Source organism: Octopus sinensis, linkage group LG1, assembly GCF_006345805.1.
Source record: "Octopus sinensis linkage group LG1, ASM634580v1, whole genome shotgun sequence".
NCBI lineage: Eukaryota > Metazoa > Mollusca > Cephalopoda > Octopoda > Octopodidae > Octopus > Octopus sinensis.
In genome coordinates, this window is record NC_042997.1 from 182782968 (window position 1) to 182802605 (window position 19638).

Genomic DNA, 19638 nt, shown 5'->3' on the forward strand with positions numbered 1-19638 from the left:
TTTGGGTGATGCATCCTAGATCCTGTCATTATTTTTCTTGTTTTCCTATCTATTTTGGTTAGTTCATTTAGCGTCCAGTTAAGGATATTGTAGCTGTAACTGGGACGGCTAAAGTGTTGATACCTATTATCTTGTTTTCAACATTGAGCTCTGTTTTGAGTATTGATCTAACTCGTCTATAGTATTCTTTCTTTATTTTCTCTTTCATTTGTGTGTGTCTTATCTAGTTCATGGATTCCTAAATATTTGTAAGTTTGGCTTTGGTCTAATTCTCTTATTTCATTGGCTTTATCTAGTGTGATGTTGCTACTCTTAACTAATTTTCCTCTTTTCAGGGTTATTTTGGCGCATTTTTCTAATCCAAATTTCATATCTATTTCTTTGGTGAATCCATGAACTGTCTTTAATAGTGTTTCCAGCTGTTTGTCATTTGTAGCGTATAGTTTTAGGTCATCCATATATAAAAGATGGCTGATTGTTTTGCCGTAACGTTTATATCCGCATCCTGTTCTATTTAGCATATCAGATAGAGGTGATAGTGCCAAGCAGAAAAGGAGTGGAGAGAGCGTGTCTCCCTGGAATATTCCTCTTCTAATGGGGATGGCTTTGGTTTTCACTAGTCCCTCTTTTGTTTGGAGCTGTAGCATTGTCTGCCATTTTTTCATAGAGTGTCCTATGAATTTTATAATTGTTGGTGCTACTTTGTTAATGGCTAGTGTTTCGAGGATCCATGTGTGGTGGATGCTATCAAACGCCTTTCTGTAGTCGATCCAGGCCATACTGAAGCCTTTCTTCTTTCTGTGACTGTCTTCAGTTATGGCTTTATTGATCATTAGTTGATCTTTACAGCCATATGAGCCTTTGCGGCACTCCTTCTGCTCTTCTGGAAACAGGTTGTTTTCGTCCAGGTGCTTGTTCAATCTTTGTGATATTATTGCAGTGAATGTTTTGTACATTGTAGGGAGACAGGTTATAGGTCTGTAGTTTTCTGGTTTTGCTGTCTCATTGGATTTGGGAATTAAGATGGTTTTTCTCTGCATGAGCCATCCAGGCATTTGCTCTGCCAGTATGTTGTTAAAGTTTTCGGCCAGCTTTTTATGCATTCCAGTCAGATATTTCAACCAGAAGTTGGGGATCTTGTCATGCCCAGGTGCTTTCCAGTTGCTTAGTCTTTGCAGTGCCTGGGTGACCTCTTCAGTTGTTATGGGGGTCCAAAGTTTCTCGGATGCTAAGTTTGTTGTTTCAATACTTCTTTTTTTTTTTGTTGTTCATTCGCCGACCATATTTTTTTCCATAATTCTTTCACTCTTCTGCCGTTGGCGCTGCAGTGATTTCTATTTTATTTTTGCCAAGTTCTTGGTAGAACTTTTTGGGGTTGGAGTTGAACTGTTTGTTTTGTTCAAAGAAGCGTTGGCGTTTCTCATACCGGCGGATCCTTTGTGCTTTGGCAAGGATATCTTGCTTTAGCTTTTCTTTTATCTCAGGTAAATCTTTTTCTGTGATGTTGTATTTGCACAGTATTTTTGTTTTCTTTTTGTTGCTTAGTAGCGTTGATTGTCTTATTATAATAATATTATTATTATTATTACTATCATCATTAGTAGTAGTAGTAGTAGTAGTAGTAGTAGTAGTAGTAGCAGTAGTAGTAGTTGCTGTTGTTGTAGTTGTTGCTGTTGTTGCTGTGGTGGTCGTCGTTGTTGTTCATTACTTTCGAGTAGTTCTGATCGTATAGACATGTGTATCTAGAAAAACTTGCGCGCGCACACACACACACATATTTGTATGTATGTATGTGCATGTGCATGTATGTATTCATACACATACATATGTATGGTGTGTATTTGTGTGTGCGTGTGCGTGTGTGTGTGAATATGCACGCGCGTTTGCACACACACACACACACACCACACACACACACACACACACACATACAAACAAACAAATTCAAAGAATAGCCAAGATTAGCAAATCCTCATTGCGATAATCACTAAAGTCTTTTGTTATGTTAAATACTGCTTATAATTTAGAGTGATAAAAATCTTTTGTTGTGACTCTATAAGCCTAAGGTTTATTTAATTAAGCTACCTAATGTGTGTATTTCAAATATCTAGATATCTCCTGTTATCTTAAGCACTTTCAGATTAAGACCGACATTTTACCTGCAGGTTTTTGTTTGATAAAACTGAGATTTAATACCTTCTTCTCACTTCTTTTTTCCCTCTCTTTTCTTTCCCTCTTTCCTAGTGTCTTCTATGATTCATATAATTTCAACCTTAAATATACGAGTCAACGATAGCTACTCTAGACGATCATTCATAATAAATAACAGTGAAATATCGCTCTGAAATCACCATTTAGCGTCTTAAGGATGGAAAGACACTTTGAACAGTCTTTTCCTAAGTATACAAAATGGGTTGGTCACCTTCTTTGTATATATAGAACAGGAGTTCTCAACCATCTTTTATCTATGGACCCCTTTAATTACTATTTCATTCTGGTGGACTCCCATAACCATTCGATGTTTAAAACAAGTTTTATAGAAACCTTCAAAATTCCTATTTTGTTTTTCACACATTAACTTGTGTAGGTTGAACTATGTAAAACATTAAAGAAACCTAGCTGTTTCTTGCAATACGTACAAATACATACATCTAAAGCAAAAGTTTTTCATGGGCCCCTGAAATACTATAGTGCATCCCCAATTTACTATTTTTTTGCATGGCGCTTCAAAAATCTTATATGGACCCCGGTTGAGAACCACTGATCTAGAAGGTGACCAATTTTTCTAGATACACATATGTCTATATGATCAGAACAACTCGAAAGTAATGAACAACAACGACGACCACCACAGCAACAACAACAGCAGCAGCAGCAGCAACAATAACAACAGCAACAACAATAACTAATAATAATAATAATGATGATGATGATTATGATGATGATGATGATGATGATGATGATGATGATGAAGATGATGGTGATGGTGATGATGATGATGATGATAATAATAATAATAATAATAATAATAATAATAATAATAATAGTCTTGGTATAAAAGATGGGCTTTGTTTTGTCTTGGTATAAAAGATGGGCTACAGCAAATATTCTGCTCAATACCACAGATTTGCTTGTCAGTTGTTTGACCTTAACCAGTTGAGCATGTCCCTTAGTGGCTGACGATATGTGCATCTCTGATCACGAGCAGAAGTAGTGGGGGAGCATCATAGCCATGTGTTGAGAGGGATTGTTTAGGGTTTGAATAGTTCACCTCTGGAAACATGGGTGGTTCTTTCAACATCCTTAAACAACCCTTATTCAGGACCGTTTGAGCGGGATGGGCTACTCAACCTGAAGAAAATTCTAACTGGGCCCCACCTGCAAGGTCATGTGCTGTTTATCTTGATATGAGATCACCATGTCGCGCACATATGGTTGTGATGCATGTGCCTGGTGTACCTTTATCAGACGGGTAGTCATGATGGGTATATTGGGCTTCGTATATTTTACCCCAGTGTCACTTTGATGGCATGAACTGCTCTCTCACTCAATAATAATAATAATAATAATACGATTATTAGCCAACGAGAGAGCGTCTACAAAGGGCGGGGGGGATTTACTACTCTTATTTATTTGAAACTTGGTGTAATTAGTTCTCAGAGCTTGCTCCTGGGCGCTGCATATCAGTGCCTCAGTATATCATTTCAGATCACTTTTTCTTAGCCATCTCCAGGTGTTGGTCTTGTCTTTCCCTTCGATTTCTCTGAGGCATTGGCCACGCATTGTTTTCATGTTCCAATTGTTTATCCTTTGTTCTTCATCTTGTTTCTCAAATGTGTGTCATGTTTTCGGTATGTATCGTGTTATTTCTAACAGTGGCAAGCAAGGATTCACTCTGCTGTTGGATGTACCATCCCAGACTGTTCTTCTCGTTGGCAACACAAATCTTGCATCCTATGAAGCCTCTTCTTCCCTTGTACCAAGGCACGTACAGTTTATCAATATCGCTTTCTAAGTGCAGTTCCTTGCTAATTGTCATCACTTTCATGTTTTTTTTATCCATTTCCTCAAGCTCATTCTTTGTCCATCTAACGACACCTGCGCCGTATCGTATTAAGGAAACAGCCCATGTGTTCATTGCCCTGTTCTTGTTCTTTCCATTTAGTCTACTTATCATAATTAAGTTAGTTCTCTTGAGATATTCTTACCTAAAGCTTTCCCTCATCTCATTCTCCTTGATTTATATCCATCAGTCTCAACTTCCTTGATTTTCTCACCGTTGGGTAGTTCTACACCATCAGACGACACTACTTTGCCTATTTCTGTTATAAGCATACCACACTTTTTAGTTCCAAATTCCATCCCAATATCCTTACTGAATATCTGCACTGTTGATATCAGACTATTTATTTCACGTTCGATCTTTCCGAAAATCTTAAGTCATCCATATGTAACATGATTTAATTTTTCAGATATAACAGATGATTTAATCTTTTGTTTTACTTGATTCGGCCATTGGAGTGTGACCATACTGGGAGACTGCCTTGAAGAATTTAGTAGATCAAATCGACCCAGTACATATTCCAATCTGGTATTCTATTGGCACTTTTTGTTGGACCGCTAATTCTCGTGGACTTAAACAAATCAACAGCAGTTGTCAAGCGGTGAGAAACAAGCCCTAATGTAAATACTTGCACATATACATAACACGCAACCCTTCATATACAAATTCACACACATATAAAGCGCCAGGAAGATTAAAGTAAAACTGCAGTGGAGAGTGGGATTTCGAACGTTTCCATCGAGTCCTTCTTCAGCGTTAGATGACAGGGATAAAAAATAAGGAAAATCAGTAGAGTTTTACATCATCTGTATTTCAAGGCCTGGCTGCAACTGATGGGGAACGTAAAAACAAAAAAAACTTTCGAGAAGGTCTCCGTCCAAAACGTTGGTAACTCCAGTCCTCCACAGCAATTTTACGTTACCTTAGATTCTATGACACTTTTTCCAAATAACACAAGTTTTGCAGATACAGATCACCACCAATCAAATGAATAGGGCAGACGAAGTTCTTACCGGCAACAGCAAAGCTGATAAGGATGACGAAGGCCTCTGTATTTTAGTGTTTTTATCAGACAGACACACGCACGCACACACGCACGCACCACACACACACACACACACACACACACACACACACACACACACACACACACACACACACACACACACACACACACAGAAGTATGTTTCTGTGTTTGTGCATTCCAGTGTCTAATTGCGTCCTTTTTACTTCAAAACGTAACTTCGTCATTCGCTGACTGGAAATCGATAATATGCGTACATTATGAATAAGAACTCTTTATCATTATGTAATGCTGTTTTTCCCGGGGGAGTGGTGAGTAGATAGCAGAATAGACAGCATGCAGGATAAAAGTCATACAGTATTTAGTTACCAGCAACTTAAACAGTCGCCAAGGACACCACATACTAGGAGTATCAGGTCATGTGTTTAGGACTTCCAAAATGTGTATATAAGACTCAAAATGAAATAAAAGACACAATTCATAAAATATATAGTGCTTAGTTACGTAGGGGTAGTGTAGTTGCTGAATTTTGAAGCCTGATTTTGACAGTAAAATGTAATTCGAAAAGCTGTTAAGAGAACATCGACAAAATTATTTTGAAATAATGAGCATGTATGAATAATGTTGATATAATTGCTAGCGCAACTCTTTCGGATAAATCCATCTCTCCAAATTTTGTCGTTCAGTGTTTTTGAAGTAAAACTAATGAAAGGTGCTCTGCATTTCGGAGGGAAGAAGGATTGCATATGTAGTGACGCCTGGTTCCAGACGCCATTTTGGTATTTTCATCCACACATGCGCAAGGATTAGAGCTTTCCGGAAGGCCTACCGGAAGCCCCTTATGCGCATGCGCAATCAGCAGCAGCAGCTAGGCTTGACCGCCATTCTCTCTCTCTTCGGCCCCGGCTTCTGACCAGACAGGACGCATCTTAGACCAGCTCCATGGAGCTGGAATTCTGACGGCGAGCCACAATGCGAGTCTGTGAAAATGCCTTCGTATTTTTGTGTCTAACTACCAACCCTGCTGCTTCTCGCACACCAAGATGTCCAGGCTACCGATGTCCAGAGATGAAATGTTATTCAGGCGAAATAAATTATTATTGCTATTTGTTTGGAGATATTTGTTCCCGCTATTTTCCTTTCCACGACTAAGGAATTGTGAGGTACCCATCCAGTGCCAACCTCACTTCCTACACATACATGAACCAAAACCTTACGAACGCATTTGTATTGTCAATGCAGACTTGGGCGATATTGTCTAAGGAAGGAATTTTGAGTATTTTAAAAAGTAAATTTGAAAACTGGTCTCCAGAAGATGTCAACTACTATGATCCAATACACTAGCTAGGAGAATCATCTAAAACAGAAACTGATCTCATCATTATGAAAAGGAGTATATTCTATTAATAAGTGGCAAAGTTTACAAAAAGATACAAATAAAAGTGGGATCTCCGTGACAATGATTTATAAAAAAATTAACAACGGAGATAATCTCCCTAGAAAGTAGCTTGTTTATCCAGAGAGCACCAATAAAATTTATTGTTTTCGGTTTCTCAGATGAGTTATTTTAGGGAAAATCTGGAATTACTAATTGGAAGCATACTCATAAATATTTACAATCGCATGAATATTCAGCGTATCATATGGAGTGTTTTAAGAAGAGGTTTGAGACATCCTTGTCATTGCAGCACAATAAAATTATGGAGGAGAGGCAATCACGTGTGGGGGAAACGAGATCGTTGCTGTGAAGTTTTCGAATGTTTAATACGCATTAATGACTGCAACCATATTCTGAACAATGCTTTAGAGTTATTTTCTGGAGATGTAAATCTTCCGATAGAATCCATTAGATTTATTAACAGTAATAAGTAACAAGATACCATACCAAATCTGTGGATTACATTGAGAACAAAGCTTACGATACCTGCATCTATGACCACAGAGGAGAGAAGCTTCGGTAAACTAAAGCTGATAAATCATACTGCCTTTGACAATTCTTTTGTCAATTGAAAGTGTTAAAAAAAAGCATATAGAGGGCGAGATAAAAGTATTTACTGATTTAATTTAGTATGTTTTATCAGTATCTTTTTATTTATATGCTTTTATTTGGAGCAAATTCGTTATATCTGTAGTGGATAACACTGCTACAGAACTTTTCCCACAGTGGAACGATGGTTTTTCTCTAACAGCAGTTTTACATTTTCCAGATGCCTTTAACCAGGCCGAAATATGTCTTCACTACTTGACCCTTTCTAACCTCTTCTACTTCACCAAAAGCTAGAATAGAGATAACAAGACCACCAGCTAAATCTATTGTTCTCAATGATATATCTATCCTTCTGGATACTTATAAAAGTAAGCACACCCTATGCAAAAATCAGCTAGTCACCAGTCGGTGACAACTCAGTGAGAACGAAGTCTGGCTGACCAGAAGGAGACAACGTCCCACACCCTACAACTCTCACAAGCTCTAATTCTGTTCTCTTACAATATCATTCTATCTCTCTCTGTATTTACTACTAAACAATGAAGAGGACACAAACACAAACTTTATTTCGCATACTTTTGGATTTGCCCGTCGAGGCAAGGCATTTTTAACATAACGGTAAATAAATATTTCCTTAAAACATCATGCATTGTCCATCTTTCACATCCTACAGTATGCAATTATAGCAACAAATTTTTATCGTTACAACGGCTGACTTCGACCCTCATCATCATTATTGTTTACTAATCAATTTCACTCGCTACAACTGGTAACTACACTAATTAAAAATTACCCGTTACATATCCATAGGAAATCAATGGCACCTTTCGCACTGACTCTGTCTCATTGATCCTCCTTTCAGTTTCTTTTTGCAACTAAAATATACCAAGATCATTGCCAATACCCTAAATATCTCTCTTTCTCCGCCTCTCTCCCCCCGTCTCTCTCTCTCTCTCTCTCGTTTTATCCTGGTTTATAAATGAAAGGATTTGAAACGTAGATGCTGTGTTTGAACTGTTCTCTTTAACATGTGTATTGAATAATCCCACTCTCCTAGTTATATTCGTGTAGGCGCTTGACAAAGATCCGCGTGACTTAGTGGTTAAGGTGTCAGACACATATAAGTAAAATTGTGGTTTTGATTCCTAGACCGAGCGACGCGTTGTGTTCTTGAGCAAAACACTTCATTGTATGTTGCTCCAATCCGCTCATCTGGCAAGAATGAGTAATCTTACGACGGACCGGCGTCCTGCCCAGGAGGGAATATACACGCCACAGAATCAGAGTTGGGTAGGATTTTTATCCTATCTTTTTTTTCTATCTATCCTAGTTACATTGGTTTCAATATAATTTCGGGAGAGAGGATGAGTCGGTTACATCGACCCCGGTGATCAAGTGGTACTTATTTTATCGACCCCGAAAGTATAAAAGGAAAAGTCGACATCGGCGGGATATGGAATCATAACGAAAAGAAGGACTAAATGCCGCTAACCATTTTGCCCGGCGAGCTCACTATTCTACTTGTTCGCCGCTCACCTCTCTCCTAGTTATATTAATAAAGGGATTTGAAACGGTGTGTTTTAACTGTTCTCTTTAACTTAAATATTAAAAATCACTTTATCCCTACATTTGATGCTTGTAATAATCTTGACGATAATAATTTTTGAAAATTATACATACGAAGTCTGATCAATAAATATCCGGAGTGTTGCAGAGTAAAGTCGCTTGGCACAAATTGACCTTAAACTCTGCTGTGCAAGTGCACTAAGTTTTAACGTTCTAGCTCACTTCTACTGTTTACAGCAGTGCTTGTGAAGGAAGATGTGTTGTGTGTGATCGTCGCATTGACTATAACAGAGAAAGTTGTCATGGCGATACCTGCTCAGAGGCCTACGCAGGGTTGCAGAAAGTGCATGAAGAGGAGTGTATGAGCCGCATACAAGTGTACAAGATGGCCGAAAAAATGTCGATATCGACGATCGTTCTGGGAGACCTGCAACCAGCAAAACTGAGAAAAAAACATAGCAGATGTCCGTGCAGCTGTGAGGGGAAATCGTCGAATCACCATTCGTGAGTTATCAGAGGATGTGCAGATTAGTTACCGCTCAGTTCAATCCATTATCACTGAAGATTTGAGTATGAGACGCGTGTCTGCAAGTTTGTACCAAAACTGTTTTCATCTGATCAAAAAGACACTCGGGTTTCAGTTGCACAAGATCTCCTTGATTGTGTTGAGAATGATGAAAACTTTTTGAAAACTTTGTGTAGGCCTCTGAACAGGTATCACCAAGCTTTTGGCAAAATTCGATGCTGATTCTCTGTTCAACTTGCTCTGTCATGGTCAATGCGACGATCACACGCTACACACCTTCCTTCCAAGCACTGCTGTAAACTGCAGAAGTGAGCTAGAGCGTTTAAACTTAGTGATCAGACCACATATAAGGGTGCCGCAATTCAGCTATGTCAGATTGCCAGCAAACCTGGGGCTGAGTTTTATTTACATCCATAGTACATTGGAATATGTGGTATGTGATCTGCAGGATGTCGTTAGAACATCAGTTTTATTGGGAAAATTATTAGTAGTATTATTGTACAAATTATAATTTCGATTAGGATTGTTTGGGCTCTGATTAAATATCACCAAAATAAAAGATATTGCATACATACGCATCTTTTCTATTTTTGTCTTCACGTACGTAAATACACACACACACACACACACACACACACACAAAATCATGCATGCAGTTCTATGATGGCTTAACTGGCTAAAAGTTCGAAGTCACTGTCAACAACATTCTTGTGTAAGGATAATAAATTCGTACCCCACTAACTAACGTAAAATCGTTTTTATTATTAATGCACATAAAAACAAATACACACACACACACGCACGCACGCACGCACACACACACACACACACACACACACACACACACACACACACACACACACACACATAGAGAGAGAGAGAGAGAGAGAGAAGGCTCTTGGCTTAGCGGTTAGGATTTTGGGGGCTCATGATCGTAAGCCGCGAGTTCGAATACCGGCGGTGAGTTGTGTCCTTGAGCAAGACATTTTATTTCACGTTACTCCGGTTTACTCAGCTTCCAGAAAGGAGTAGTTCCTGTATTTCAAAGTGTACGCATGTCTGTGGAGCACTCAACCACATACATGTTAATTCTCGAGCAGACTCTTTCGATTATTGCAATCGTCTGATCGAAAGTCCCACACATACGAAGGCTGCGACCATTTTTCAGCTTTTGGTATCTCTTTGGAGTTCAGCAGTAATCCGCCATCATGTTTACATTCCACCTCCCCTGGTAACTCCGCTCCATTTCTTTAATGTCCTGGTGAAATCTCTCACCGTGCTCTTCATTTAGATAGCCAAGGTACTCCGGGGAATAGTCGAGGTGTGAGTGAAAAAAGTGCATTTTAACACTCGTGTTGCACCAAAGCTTCTTGAAGTTTTGCAACTTGTATCAATTACGACTTTGTAATTTCAACACTTATTGCTTCACCCAAAAGTTCTCGACAACACATTTGAGCTCACCCGTGCTTGTTTTTGAGATTCATTCATAGATTTCTCATAATCTGGGATTTTCGTTAGTTTACGAATGTCGGGACCAACAAATATTCCTGCTTTAATTTTCTCTCTGGTTATATTTGGGAATTTTTTTGAGAGATACTGCAAACATGGTCCATCTGCAGGCAAAGATTTAACAAACTGTTTCACGAAAACCAGTTTGATTTGCAAAGGTGCTAACAGTGCTTTTGAAGGTTCAATCAAGAACTCATGCAGAACGTTTTTGGATCCAGGTAATAAACTTCTTTGTGGCCAGTTTTTACCAACCATCCAGTGCTTTTCTTTAGCTCTGCTGTCTCACTCACATAAAAAAACATGGCATTTTTGTGTAGCCTGCCTGCTGGGCTATAAGCACGCCTATATTTTGAAATCACCACACACTTGCCAATGGTATTCTGTATACTTGATAATTAACAAAAGTTTATTTTTACATTTTCATACGCTTCCTTTAGTTGACAGAATGTGTCACTGGAATGGAGGAATATTTATTTCCATTGTGTAGCAAGACAGTCTTCAAAATCCTTTTGGATGAATTAATGAATAGCCTCCATTCTGAAGGATTGCTCTTGATCTCAAAATAGGTTAACAGGTTTGGAATATTACAACAAAACGTCATTGATTCATCCTCAGCAAAGAATGGTAACAACTCGTGTTCCCTGTGACGATACCAAGAAAAGAAGGTTCCCGGTAACAATAGCTTTTTCATTTTTAGCCTAGAACCAAGAAGTTCCGTTGTATTCTTTGGTAGGTTCAAATGTCTCACCAAATTATTGAGCTCTCCCTGTGTAAGTAACTGCAGGCTTTCGATTTTGTCAGGAGTGTAGTCAACACCTTCTTCATCACTATCTGATGTAACATTCTCCAAAACAAGTGGGGGGGAGGAACTGGCATGTCAACCATATGTGCAATAGGCCTTATAGCAGAGGGAATACTATTATACACTATCTTATGTTTATTTTTTGCACTGCACCCATCAACTTTAGTTATGTAGAAATAACAACCGTCAACGTGGTTACTCGGCTCTCGCCACACCATTGGTATTCTAAAAGGCATTTCTTTTTCTTACCAGCTTTCCAGAGAGTCTCAGCCCCGCTACATAAATGCAACTGACCGAGTTTAACACCAAAATAAGCGAAGTATAGATGTTTTATAAGATCAGTTATATTTTGTCTCTGCTTAATGACAACATACCTGTCACGAATGTAGCAGAATATGTCTTGATTGTTCACGCACTTACATCTATATGCGCTTATTTTAAATGAAGTCTCTGCGTAAATATCACCAACGACTGACCTCTGGAACTACTAAAACAACACTAAAGCATCAGTTAGCAATCATGTACACAGCTTTTTAAGGTCACGTCATCTGTCAGAGTTGCCAACTTAATAAGTTTTATATTGGCTGCTATTTTACCTTTGCTAATATTAGGTCAGTATTGGTTTATAGCAATCTATTCTGTTGAGCAAAACAAGTCAGATAATCACTGTCATCTGATTCTCTGATACCATAATACAGAAAAACTAGACGTGACGGAGAAAAACTAACAGATCTGAAATCAGCGTAAAAATTGCTTCAAAAAGTTACGCACACATTTAAACAGAGAAAATAATGCAAACTTGTCTTATTTGTTTGTGTATGTTAATTCATTGTGAATTTTAAATGTCATTATAATGTAAATTATTTTTTTAAATGTCATTATAATGTAAATTATTTTTTTAAATGTCATTATAATGTAAATTATTTTTTTAAATGTCATTATACTAGACTTATCATGATTCTTTCTGTAAATCTATTTGAAATGTTTTGAGCAGCAGTGCTTCTCAAACTACCTGATATGACGTACCGGCAGTTTTTTTTCCCCAATGTGCCAGGGACCGGTAATATTTCTTAGTAATATTAACTTATACCGAAAACAATATATTTAATGAATATAATAAAAGTTGACAATTTTTTTAAAATCTTATATTTACCTTGTAAACAAACAATACAATATTACATAAGCATTTTATGTTTCTTTCTTTTCTAGAAACACACCGCGGACCACCACTTTGAGTAGCACTGATATACAGCACATTTTGGGGCCTTTTTCTTTTGAATGTAATAAATCACTTCCTTTAAAAAGTAACTCTAAAACATACATAATAGAAACCTATTTATATAAATACTTGTGAGATAAGAATTTCAACTTCTACCGCCAACTGTTTTTCAATATTTCCTGTAATTAAGGCGACGAGTTGGCAGAATCGTTGCCGCGCGGGAAAAATACTAAGTAGCATTACTTCCGTCTTTATATTCTTGGCTTCAAATGCCGCTGGGATCGACTTTGCTGTTTATCCTTTCGGGGTCAATAAAATAAGTATTGGTCGAGCACTGGGGTCGATTTAATCGACTTGGACTCTCCCCTAAAACCACGGGCTTTGTGCCAAAATTTGAAACCGATATTTCCCGAGGTTAAGGCAACGAGCTGGCAGAATTGTTAGCACACCAGGCAAAATGTTTAGCGGCATTTCGTCCGACTTCACGTTCTGAGTCCAAATTCTGCCGGGTTTGACTTTGCCTTTCATCTTTTAGGGGTCGATAAAACAATTACCAGTTGAGTACTGGGATTGATGTAATCGACTTCTCCCCTCCCCCGAAATTGCTGCCCTTGTGCCAAAATTTGAAATCAATATTTCCTGAAGTTTGTAATGGAGAGAGACATTATTTTCAAGAGAAGTCTGAGAATCAAATGTCCATCTGTCCATCCATCCAACCACTCATCCATTTTTGTTATCTCCTATTCCTGAGAGTGGACATCATGACCAACGGTCAACATCACTATTTATGTCCCATATGCACTCCGTCGCTCCATATATTTCGTACTTGTAATTTAAAGGACCAACCTTTTGATAAAGTATAACATGCTGATTCTGCCGGGGAATATTCTTCTATTCTTTTATTTCTTTCAGTCATTTGACTGAGACTTTGCTGGAGCACTGCCTTGAAGGATTTTAGTCGAACAAATCGACCCCAGGACTTATTTTTTAACCCTAGTACTTATTCTATCGCTCTCTTTTGCCGAACCTCTAAGTTATGGGTGGTAAATACACCAATGCCGGTTGTCGAGCGGTGATGGTAGACAAACACACACACACACACACACACATATACGGCGGTATTCTTTCAGATTCCGTCTACCAAATTCACTCACAAGGCTTTGGTCGGCCTCAGGCTGTAGAAGACACTTGCCCAAGGTGCCACGCAATGGGACTGAACCCAGAACCATGTGGTTGGGAAGCGCTAAAGATACAATTGTATAGGGTGTCGCAAAATAGGATCATTCGTTGAAGTAGTGTCACCTGGTTGCTGTGATGCGTCACGTATCGTCGAGATTGGTTGTGTACACATCACACCTCCGTTTTCAGCTTTTACAGCTGGCCAACAGAAATTCCAAATAGAGAGCTGTGTGTAAGTTTTCCCTTGACACTACATAACTTCTCCAGAAGCAAAGCCTAGGTATTATTTTTTTGTGGTGATATATGGTAAACCTCCCAAGAACTCAATGATGGTCTGCAACCAGAGAGGTGGCATGTGAACTACTGAAGTGTAATCACGCCTTAGTACCTATTGACAACCATATTCCCAATTATGGGTAAAATAAACTCATTTCCTTGTGAGTGCTGCAGATAGCAACATGGTAAGGGAAACAAGCCCTGGTAGAAATATCAGGATGAAGACCCATAGGCGGTAAAATATGTGTATTTGGCAGTTTTCTTGGCAATTTCTGCAACCAAACTGAGACCGGATGTTCTGGCTTTGATTTCTCTTGACTGCACAAGTGAAGTTGAGGATGAGATCATGAGTAATCCAAGACTTCCATAGAACTTCATAAACTCCTTTTTACATCTCTCTTTCTCTCTTCAACTCTCTCACTCTCTTTTGTCGCCATGAGAGGACGTTACGTCTTTATGAAAGAAAGGCACAACTGGAGAGGCAAAAATTACAAGTTATGAGTCCTGTCTAAATTGTCAGAGAGAGGGAGAGAGGGAGAGAGAGAAAGAAGAGGGACGCTATGTACTGTCTCTGTCAGAAGAAAGAAATTGTTGTAGTTCCACTGAATAGCTTCTACTCGTCTTAAACTGGACATACCCCATGCAATAAGGTGGTGATCCGCTAGAATTTCGTTACTTCTTTGGGTGTTAAGAACTTAAGGTGTTTGCTTGAAAAAATTCGAAAAAGATTCTAGCACTTCGTAAAGCAAGCTGTAATGTTAGAACTGTGATGCTAAGTTCGACCAGATTCTGCAATTAATCGATGATAGACGCAAAGCAGCTATTATTGATACTGAACTCACAAGATTAAATGTGGACACTGCTGCACTTCTTGAGACAAGATTTTCGAATGATGGGCCAATAAAGGGAAACAATACACTTTTTTTGGAAAAGAAAAGCGCAAACTGATGGATGAAAGCATGGCGTTGGTTTCCAGTAAAAGCATCTTCCTAACTAATGACAGAAACCTCTACTGCCAGTATTGAATGAATATTAATCCTAACAATAAATCTTGAATCCTAACAATAATTCTTGTGACAGCTTAAATTCCTATGTTTAACTTAAGTAATGAAGCGAAAGGCCAGTAATCAGAAGGCTTCAATTTGGAGATTACAACGCTAAAGTCGGTGCGGAGCATAATGTTTGATCTATAAGTATCGACTGTCACAGAGTGGGTTAAAAACGTACGAAAATGGTCAGAGATTGCCTGAAGTACGATGTCCCAGAAACCTCTGCACTATAAATACCAACTTCCTTAACAAGCACAAACATAGTTTCACGGGTACATACAATATCGTGTCAGTGGCACCAACTGGATCTCGTCATTGTCAGAATAAACTGTCTCCGAACTATTTACAACACACGAAGCTTCGAAAGAGATGACTGTCACTTCGATCACTCTTTCAACATTAGCAATGTTGCATTACAGTCGAGAAAAATATTCCATAGTGGAAAACCTGAAGCGACCCTCTATGATCCACTCTATCCACTCAGATACAAGCAGTAACTTCATCTCCATCGATGTTATTGTCCAAGCTAATGATCACTTAGTTTCATTTTCCACTGACTGGTCTACCATTGATGTGTAGGTGCAGTTAGCCCACTTGACAGCGGGTTTAAAACAAGCTTGCTAGATGGCGTTAGAGCATGAGATTCTGGCACGAGGCCTTACGACTACCTTTTTCTGCATCGGGACACGAGACTGTGAAGATGTAACCCAACTGGCGCTCTGACAAAACACGCCAGCTAGCAGACAGGCAGGAGCAACGCACAGGAGAAGACCATGGCTTCCATGCATCAAACCATTTTCGTTTATCACCCAGCTTGTATATATATATATATACGTGTAGCCACATTAAAGGCATTTAAATTTGCCGCCTTGTTTCATGTATTTCTTTATGCCGGGTTTCCTGTCAAATGATATTACAGCCTTCTGAGTAGAGTCATATTAGATGGCTCCACAACATGTCCATCTAAAGATGTATTCGGGGAGAAAGAAAGGTCACTTGTTGACTAGTATGAGAATAACCTAATCAAATACACTCTCCCTTACTTAAATTATTCTGTCAGCATTTTCTTCATTTCCTTTTTTTATATATCACAACTCGTGTTCCACATCTCCTTTTTTAAATATATATATATATATATATTATATATATATATACATAAAAGAAGGCTTCCACAGAGTTCCGTCAACAATCAAATTCACTCACAAGGCATTGGTCAATTCTTAGCGGGATCGAATCCACGTGGCTGCGAAGCGAACTTCTTTACCACACAGCTATACTCGTAGGCTCAATCATAACTAACAATTTGCTTCTAAATGCTGAGATAATTGCGTGAGTCAATAACGCCGTTACTTATATGACTAAAACCACTAACAAAGTTTAGGAGGACTTACTGTGAGCATCTAATTGAAGATTCATTTATCAAGCTTACGTTCTCAGCTGTCTCCCATACGATAGCAAAACATGGAAGATATATGCCAAAGAATCTTAAATTCGTACCACTTGAGATGTGTTCCTAAAACTTGGGAACGGAAAGACAATGTTACTAGCATCTAGATCCTTGGCAGAGCAGGATCTGAGATCATATCTGCAACATTTAGTAAGCATCACTTGCAATGGCTTGGTCAGGTACACCACATAAATATAGATTTCAGTAGAGCTAGCTTGAATGCGAATATGTCCAACAGATAAAGGAATGTGCCAAAGGACCTCTGTCCGGGACACATTAAAACAGAGTCAAAGGAAGATATGGCACCAAAACCTTTCTGGTGGAAACATGTGAAGGCAGGAGTGAAAAGACGAGAACGATTAGAATTGACTTCGAGCATTAGAAAAACAAAGATGGAAAGCATTAGGACTCGCAAATCCATTCTGACACTCACTAACCACATGTCACCTCTTGTTAAGCCTGCTTTAACCTCTTGCCATGACCGCGATATAAAAATAACAGCTAGACACAGATCTACGTTTTTTCATTTATCTCTGTTACTTTTGTACTGGGGCATAAATGTAAAGGCGGAAATATATCTAGCAATTTCTACCTGTGATTTAGCTGAGTCCTCAATTTTTAAAAGTATATCAAATGTGCCATAACTTTTCCCGTCTTCGGTCGAGAGGGTTTCTCTTGAGATGTCCTGAAGTACTTGTATCTCTTCCCATGAGGCCAGGTTTAGACTAACTCCATACTTTTGGAAACACAGTTATATAATTTTTTTCTTTTTATTCTCATCTGTAGTCCCCACAGATGAAGATGAGTTTTCATCTATGGTGATTACAATACGGATTGTCACTCACGAATAGACTTACACAGCCATTGAATACAATATGCTAGCATAATGAAGATATAGGAAGGGAGTGGTGGTAAGGGGTGAAACAAGAAGGGGGAAAAGAAGAAATTTCCCAAAATCTCCTAGAAAGGACAGAGGCCGACAATGATAGGTGGATATGAAGAGCTCAACCCTTTATACTATAACACAATATAAGTCGATCGAACAATTGGAATTCTTATCGTCGGGGCAAATGCAAGATACATCATCATCAGATATTGATTAGATTTCTTCCAAGACTAAATGTTTACATACATCCAACTGAATATCAAATAACTGCACTTGACTCGATGTGGTGGTATATTCTAGGTGAACAGAAATCGGGACAAAATTTTGATTCTTGGTTGAAATAGTTTCACAGAAAGGCAGAAACTTACTTTTTCTCTTTTGTCCGCATGCAACTGTCGATATTTCTCGTTTGATTTATCATGATCACTATCCCTTGCATTTATTTCCTACAGGCTATCTCATAGAAAAGCTCTTTCTAAATGATACCATCAGCGACAGAAGAGTTCTGCGTGTTTTTGTTTTGTTATATTTCTATGTTCTAGTTGATGTTGTCTTAACCTCTGATATTTGCATATCTAAATTAGATCTTTAAACCAAGCATAAATTTCGCCACATGACCTTGCACTGCTTCTGGTCGATAATGATATCGTATAATTTATTGGATTGACGTAAAGGATTTTTCTCATTGACTGGATCTCTGATAGGGGACTTCTGTTCCAAATATTTCTAATCATGTCGTTGCCAAGAAACAAACGCCTTATTTAGATGTTTGTTTGTGAATATATTTAAGTATTCATTGCGTTGATGATAATAAAAAAAAACATAATTTATGATATACTAGTAGAAAAATGTACACAAATGTCCTTTGTATCCCTTTGCGGAAAGAAACAGAAGGACTGGCCTGATCGGTCCCGACTCTTTTAAGTTGCATGTCGTGTGATTTCTCTAATATATTGTCAATTGATTAAAAGACTTTTATTAAATATTTTAAATAATTTCTACTAAAAGAGTTTAATTAAAAATTAGTGTTTGTGTTTTTATCTGAATAAAATTTTAGGTAAGTCAACCACTCTGCTTCTCCATAAACTTATACGCCTGAAAAATGTCGAATACACCGATGATTAGGTGGACTAGAGTTCAAAGGAAATTGCTGAAACTTTAAAAGACATCAGTAATGGGTCAGCGCAGATTACAGCACTCAATAGTTTGCACCACATGATAGTTAAGTTAAGTCAAGACACACACCATCACATGCCTTTAATATGTGCGTCATTATAAGGTAGCGAACTGGCAGAATCGTTACCGTGCCGGGCAAAATGCTTAGCGGCATTTCTTCTGCCGCTACGTTCTGAGTTAAAATCCCGCCTAGGTCGACCTTGCCTTTTATCCTTTCTGTATCGATAAAATAAGTACGAGTTAGGCACTGGGTTCGATGTAATCGAATTATCCTTTCCCCGAAGTTGCTGGACTTGTGGTAAGATTTGAAACTAATACAAGTGCCGTTATATGAAGCAAAAGTACAAAATACAAAAAGCGTATTTTAACACATTAGTTCGCAATTTTAACATAAGATATTTAGTTGGTCGAAGGCAGAGAAGCAGTGCTTTTCGCAGGCCATCCCAGAATGGTGAGATTGATGCCGGTATGTGACATATGTTCAGAGGTTTTACAAAAAGCATAGTTATACAGTCGACCGCAGTTTAGAAGTGTGGTCCTGTTTACCATACATATAATTAAACATATAGCAGGCTCTACATATTTTTAACACAATGTTATGCCAAGCTATTCTTTTACCACAAAATAAACAAAAACACACAAAAGGTCCTATTTATTATTGTTCTCTTGGCCATACGAGAGAAGTTAAAGACCAGCCGTCCAAGGAAACTCCTGTAGGCAGATGACCCAATTCTCATAGCTGAATCTGTTGCAGATTTAAAGACGACATAATAAGGGCTGAATATAAAATAATATAGCAAAGTTCAATTTTCTCACAGGTCAACCCCAGGCTAGACATCACAACTATCATCATCATCATCATCGTCATCGTCATCGTCGTCGTCGTCGTCGTCGTCGACATTGTTATCATCGTCGTCATCACGGTCGTC